Raw genomic sequence first — 7976 nt, 5'->3', positions numbered from 1 at the left:
CGGCATGCACACTTGGCCTTCTTCAATCTTCTCTTGATAAAGTGTCTATCAACCTCAACATGTTTAGTTCTATCATGCTTGACTAGATTGTGAGTAATGCAAATGGTAGCTTTGCTATTAGAGTACAACTTCATTGGTGAAGTTATTGGTTTCCTCAGCTCTTCCATAATTCCTTTTAACCACATCATTTTTAAAATTCCTTGAGCCTTTGATCTAAATTCAGCCTCTACAGTACTTCTTGCTACAACACTTTATTTTTTGCTTCGCCAACAACTTCTAGACATGGGATATTTGACAACATTTTAAACATTATTTCTTTTAGAAATTGGAATATTTAGATCAGAAAATTCGTTGGTTAGATTACTAGTTTTACCTGGACTTTTGACAAGATCTAGCGGGTTGAATTCTTGGTGATGAATCTGGTGGATTCCACTTTCTTTATTTTGATTTCTTCTTTAGTAAACCAACAACTAATTTTTTTGTTCTCTATTCTCATGATCAGATTCTACACATTCATACTTCTTTTTATTAACAACAATAACATCATTCAAGTCCTTTTTATTAACAACATTAACACAATTAATTTCTGTCTTGATCATAAATTCACCTTCTCCATTATTAGAATCCCTATGTTGTCTATTCCTAGTCTTTTCTTGATCAATTATTGAATCTTTCTTGCTAGAAGTTTGTAACACCCTATACCCGGCCTGGTCGCCAAGCTCGAATACTAGGATGTTACATCATGTCTCACATCGATTTCATCATAATTATTATAATTGAAATACATGCCGTTTTGTTTTACTTCAATTACTCTAGCATTTATGAAAATATCAAGTCATGCAAACTTAGTTTAGTGTTTAATCATACTAACATATGACAAAAAAACATAAAATGTACATAACTCGAGCATTGGGACCACTTAGCAAAATTTCCCAAAAATGTTATGTAGGTATCGATACTGCCCTTATGGTATTGATATTTTCCTTAAATGGTATTGATGTCACCAGGAAAATCGATACCAAACTAGCATTCTGTTTCTTTCCAAATTTCAAAGTGCCAAAAACTATCGGTACCTTTCACAAGGTATCGATAAACTTACCTCGAGTATTGATACTCGGGCTGAGGTATAGATACAAATTCTCTATCCTGTCTCCCTACACTTTAAAAAAATACAGAGGTATCATTTTAAAGCCCTAATGTCGATACCTCTGCTCCAGGTTACAAATATGCAGCATACATAAGCAATTAATCCATTCCAATTTAGTTCCTAAACATCCTACATCAATTACTTCGACAAATAACCATTCAACGACCTAATTAGCAATTTAATATTGCAAAATTGTGTTCGAGCAAGTAACGTCAATCCATCCTCATGTTCATGAACCCAAGCGTTACAATAAGAAGTAATCCTTATAAAACGAACCAAAAACAAGTAAAATGTCTAGAAATCAACATGGCCATAACACATCTACCACATTGCCTCATTCCCCAAAACGTAAATAAATATAGGACACCTACAAAAATAATAAATAGACTTGTTTGGGTCACCTCTCAGAAACCACATCGCTCACACTGGCTCCCTACTAATCTTCAAGGGTTTAAAAGGAGTGGGTGAGCTTAACAAGCTCAGTGAATGCTTAGAATAACCACAATGCAAACAATTCATCAAGCATCAATGAAACAACCATATAGCATAACCTCAACAATTCCAACTCTAGTGTCATATTATACTTACTCGTGCATTATTACTAGTTCTTTTATATGGTAACATATTCACTTAAAAGTATATATCCTATTACACATATAATCACCTAACGTTTAAGCATATATCACAATATTCAAAACAACTTTATAGATAAGTTGCACAATGGTCACATACTCATTTAGGCATACATCACATTACACATATATACATTTTAAGATAATTTGGCACTTGAGCTATGAAACATAAAAGTGAGCTGTATCATCACTCATCAGATATGCAGATCTCTAACACACCAAACATAGACTCATAGAGTCAAACTTGTCTCAAAAGTGAAGCATAAAGCTAACACTCTCCTTATTTCCCCTCACATGTCTCGTTGAATGGAGCTTAGCTCACATTCCCTTATCCCTCCAACATGTCCCAAGGCCTCAATGCCTAAAATCACTTTACATATAGGTGAGTACTCACAATCCTATGGCATGACAACTCTATCCAACAGTTTCAAGATCACAAAGCCAAAATATTTGAAGTCAAACACATATCACTTACCGATTATCCATGCACAATCACTGCATATTTACATCTTTAGCAAAACACTGTTACTAAAATTTAACATATACATAACATGTATATATTTGCACTTTCACAACAGTTATCATAACCACATATCACATGTTATAACATCTCATCTTAATTCACATATTCGCCAACACGTAAGCACTTTATTCACAAGATAACATAGGTATGAGAAAGCTTACAATCAAAATTTAGAGTAGAGGTTTAGGATACTACTAAATTCCCAAATAACGCATTGAGTCATGTCCACAAGTAATTATTCCAAACACTCACCAAGTGGTGAAGCCACTAAGAGACCTAGGGGGCCATGCCCCACTAAAATGGTAGATTTTCAATTTAGGGCCTTTATAATTTATAAAATTTAAATTAGTAATGGTAAAATTGCACTTTGGCCCCCCAAAAATGGTATAGACTATTAAAATGATGAAATTACATTTTTACTATCATAAAATATAAATTTAATTTTGTCCCCCCCCAAAAAAGAATTTTCTGGCTCCACCACTGAACTCACTAATAACGCTTTCGCTGAAAAGCTGAAAGCTCAAACTAGCTATTCATTGCCTTTATCTCTACTCGTAGAAGGTCCTATCGAATCAGGAACTTCAACACAACAATTCACACCATAATGCATTTAATAATCAGCTAAAAACTCACCACAAGAAATAAAAAACATAAGCCTAAGCTATGTTCCCATGTAACCGAAACTTATAACATAGCAAACTTTAAATTCAAATATCTCGATTTATACTTAATCTTTTCATCTAAAACCAATTATTATCATCTTATAGTTCAACTACGACTAATTCTCAACCTTTAAACTATACAAAACTACTCAATTCATGATATCGACTTTTTTGACATATTTTATGACTATTTTCCAAAAATTCATTAAAACGTTAGAAAACTTTAACGAACTTTAAAGCAAGTTTAGAAACCTTCTAATCACATCAAAACTGATTGAAAAACACTTTAAAACCATGTTTTTATGTAAAACCTTTAATTTCACCATTAACGACCCAAGTTTCGGCTTTTATTTAAAATGTACGATTTAATGGGTAAAAATTTCATTTAAAAGACTAGATAACATTAAAACATATTAGAAAGATGAATGGTTACCTTAAATGAGGAAAAACCAAGCATTTGATCGAAAACTCGAAAAACCCACAAGCTTGACAATAGAGGAATCTATGGTGGTTTTGGGTGTTTTTCTTGAAATTCTATGAAGGTTTAATGTTATAAGAATGAAAGAAATCGATAGAATGAAGGTTGGGAATCAAAATTGAGTGATTGAGGTGCGGAGGAGCGAGGGATGGCCAAACATAAAGGGTAGGAGGAACTATAATAGGTTTTATAAAGATAGAGAGGAAAATAGGTTGATTTTTAAAGTTTGGTTTAATTGCCTCTTAAAAAATCTAAGTTTTGACTCTTTTACAAAACAATCCTTTTGCAAAATTAAAGGTATTTAGAACTCATTTTCAGAAATTGATTTAATTTTCTAAAAACCATAATTGAAAACATTACAGGCATATCATGTCGCAAAATTTTGTACACTCTAAGGCTGAAATTTCTAAAATACCTCTAGAACTCTTAGGCCCTATTTTGGGGTGTTACAAATTCCCAGCTTGATGACTAGAATCAAAGTAAGATTTTGTTTCAATAACATCCATGGTAACAATAATCTTCCTATCAATTAGATCATAACATTTGTAACCCTTTTTATTAGAAGCATACCTTACAAAGACACATGTGTTTGCTTTAGGATCTAGTTTACCCTGGTTGTGAAGATAAACAAAAACACTACACCCAAAACTTGAAGGGGTAAATCTATGATTAATTTAGAGTTAGGAAAGCTATCTTTAAAATGCCTAAAAAGAGTTATATAGTTTAGAGTTCTACAGGGCATTTTATTAATAAGATATGTAGCCGTTAACAAGGCCTCTCCTAAAAGATAACGTGGTACTTGACTAGTAAACATCAAGGCTCTAGTTACTTCCAAAACACGGTGGTTTTTTCTTTCCGCAATCCCATTCTATTGTGATGTATTTGTACAAGAGCTTTGGTGGACAATTCCAAGTTTGTTTAAAAAAATGCTTAATTGGTAACTAAAAAATTCCCTACCATTTTCACTCTGAAATATTTTTATTTTCACACCAAATTGTGTTTTCACCATAACATAAAAATATTGAAACATATTTTTAACTTCAGACTTATCTTTTTTAAAAAAACCCAACAAATGCAAGTATGATCATCAATAAATGTGACAAACCAACATTTTCCTAGAAAATTTAAAACTCTTGGAGGTCCCAAAACATCACTATGAATTAACAACAAAGGTTTGGCAGCTTTATATTTTTTAGGTGGAAAAAATGACCGATGATGTTTAGCTAATTCACAAATTTCACAGTGATATGAAAGACTTTTATTCTTAAATATATCATGTAACAAATGTCTTAAATAGTAAAAATTAGGATAACCATGCCTACAATTCCAAATTATAACCTTATCAAAACTAGAAACAAAGTTTAAAAATAGAGTAGTTGTTTGTCGACTTAGATGGTCGTCATTAAGAAAGTAAATTCTTCAAAATTCTTTAGCACTGCAAATCATCCTTCCCGAGACCATGTCCTAAAATTTACACATGAAGGAGTCAAATATAACACGACAATTTGAGGATTGGGATAATTATTGATAGATATGATATTACAAGCTAGATTTTTCACATGTAAAACATCTGGTAAAATCAAGAAAGGTGAAATTTTAATAGTCCCTTTCCTGGCTATTACCGAGAACGACCCATATGCTACTTTGTTCTTTTTGTTTTCTACACAAGGTGTGTAAGTTGAAAAAAGGAGATGACTACAAGTCATATGATCACTAACTCTAGAATCAATGATCCACGTGTTTGTTTTGCAAAGCATGACAATGAAAAAATAAAAAATCAGTACCTGATTGGGCAAAGGACCAAGAAGGACTACTGGATGAGTTAGGAATAGAATAATTCATCCAAAACTGTTGTGATTGAAAGAACTTGTGTAGATGCTCTAGTTGGTCCTTAGTGAAAGGAGACCCTTCCGGAGAACTTTGTTGCTCATAATTTTTATTAGTCGTTTGGAAAGCTTTACTATCCGAAGATTGTGAAGCACGACCATTGCCACTCTTCTTTCTCCCATTCGTCAGTTTTCCATGGAGCTTCCAACATGTTTCCCGAGTGTGTTTTTTCATTGGTCTCACCAATGTTTTTTCCTTTTTTTCATTGTCATCATCATTTTTAACAATCACAAGAGCAAAATTATCATCGTTAGCTTCAAATCCTGGTATTAACATTACTTTTTTCCTAGTCTCCTCTATTCTAACCTTAGAAAAAATCTCATGAAGTGTTTGAAACGATTTTTTCCCTAGGATTTGATATCTCACTTCATCAAATTCTCTATTTAAACCAACCAAAAATAAATAAGCTCGTTCATTCTCTTCTTTTTCTCATAGATTTTACACTATCTCTAAGACACTCCCATTAATCATTATAACATTGATCTAGTTCTTGCCAAAGAGACATCATCTCGTTATAATAAGAACTAACCTTATTTTCCCCTTACCTAGCCTTCTAGAGTTTTATTTTTAACACAAAGATTTGTGAAACATTTTCTAAATCTGAATAAGTGTCTTTTACAGCGTCCCAAACATCTTTAACTATTGGGGGAAAATGAAAAAGGTTCACATGTGGATGCTTCCATGGAATTAATAAGCCATGCAAATATCATGGAATTTTCTTACCTCCACGTGCTCATCCTTGGATTTCCAACTTGTGGTTGCTTGACTTCACTAGTTAAATGACTTAGATTGCCGCACCCATCAGCTTGTGATATGTCAACTAAAAAGACAGGTGAGATGCCTCTTCCCTTGAGTCATTGCACTCTCGGTAATTACTCTGACGATAGAACTTTCTATCTCTATTCGATTGTTGGATCTCTTATATCTAGTGATGATTGTTTTACCATGGTGTTATTGGAAATTTAACCTAGCTCAGATGCCATGAAAGTTTTCAAGAGAGTATTCACTAAAACTATTCTTGTAACAGCCCGATTTAGACCATAGTCGGATAGTGGTTTCGAGACCACAAATCTGAGTTAGAAAAATATTTTAATATTATTTTCCATGGTTAAAGCATGTGAGTTGATATGTGCAAAATTTTTGTGAATTAATTTTATCATTTGTGTGTCGATTTGTGAAAAAGGACTTAACTGTAGAAAATACAAAAGTTGTGTGCCATTTGTTAAAGTTTTGAATTGACATGACTTTTTAAGTATGAGGTCCTTATGATGCAATTGGACCATTGAATTAATGCATAGACAAGCATGGACATTACTTAGTGGGATTTTAATGTTATATGACTAAGGTTAAAATGGTAATTGTTGTATTATTATGTATTAAATAAAATAAAAACAAAATGGCCATGCATTTTAGCTTTGTTCTTGCCGAAACTTGAAGAGAAAAAGAAGCCATTTTTTTTATGTTCGGCACTTTAGAGCTTTAAATTAGATATGTTCTTTGTTCAGTTTTTGATAAATTTTATTTTTTTGAGGTCATTGCTTTCTGTTTTAGCTAGCCCATGCTTGAATTTTTGAATTGGTTGTGTATTTTGTGATGTGCCATTGAAGAGAGCTTGTTGTTTTTGTTGTTAGATTACAGTAAAAATGCCTATTTGGGATTAAATTGTGAATTTTGTAAATTGAGGGGTCTAAATGTGAAATAAATGAAAGAAATGGGTTGCTATGAACATTAGTAAAATTCGGCCTAACTATAGGATTTTGAAATTTTGAATATTTTGAGTTGTTTTGAAATAGGGACTAAATTCAGAAAAATGTGAAATGCTAGGGGCTAAAATGCAATTTTCCCATTTATGAGTTTTTGAATAAATTTGAATGAAATGTGTTATTAAATAGCCAAATTTGAATTTATATAGATCAAGAATAAAAGAAAATAGAATTAGATCGGGGAAAGTCGAAGGTGGTCGAGTAGTCGATTCCATCCGTTCGTTTCCGTACGAGGTAAGTTCATAAGTAAATAAATGTCGTTAATTTGATTATTTATGTATGTCAAATACCGAATTAAATTTTAAGGAATATATGTGTAAATGCCGGATCATTTTATGCATGGGAGAATTGTTTACTAGTTTGATAATTACGACATCCAAAATCCCCATACGAACCATAGGATTCTGATATGTGATTTCGTGTAAGACCACGTCTGGGACGTTGGCATTGATTTGAGATTTACGTGTAAGACCATGTCTGGGACATTCGCATTGTATATGTTTTCATGTAAGACCCTGTCTGGGACAGTGGCGTCGATATTTGATTACATGTAAGACCTCGTCTAGGACATTGACATTGTACGAGCTTATCTAACAATCAGAGTATCTTTATAAATTTTGAATAGTTCAACGGGAAATGTCAAGTCAAGATCGAATGTGAAATTGAGATAAATGGTTCAGGTACGTGAGAAATTAAATGTTCAGAGTATCCTTATAAATTTTGAAATAGTTCAACGGGCAATGTCAAGTCAAGATCGAATGTGAAATTGAGATATATGGTTCAGGTACGTGAGAAATTAAATGTTCATGAAAATAAGGTAAGTATAGTAATTGAGATGATGATATAATTATGCTTGTTAAAAGAGCGATTTGTGTGTACATGAG

The sequence above is a fragment of the Gossypium hirsutum genome, chromosome D04 (genome assembly GCF_007990345.1).
Source record: "Gossypium hirsutum isolate 1008001.06 chromosome D04, Gossypium_hirsutum_v2.1, whole genome shotgun sequence".
In the NCBI taxonomy this organism is placed as follows: domain Eukaryota; kingdom Viridiplantae; phylum Streptophyta; class Magnoliopsida; order Malvales; family Malvaceae; genus Gossypium; species Gossypium hirsutum.
The sequence above is the reverse complement of the archived record's forward strand: the minus strand, read 5'-3'. Positions refer to the sequence as shown.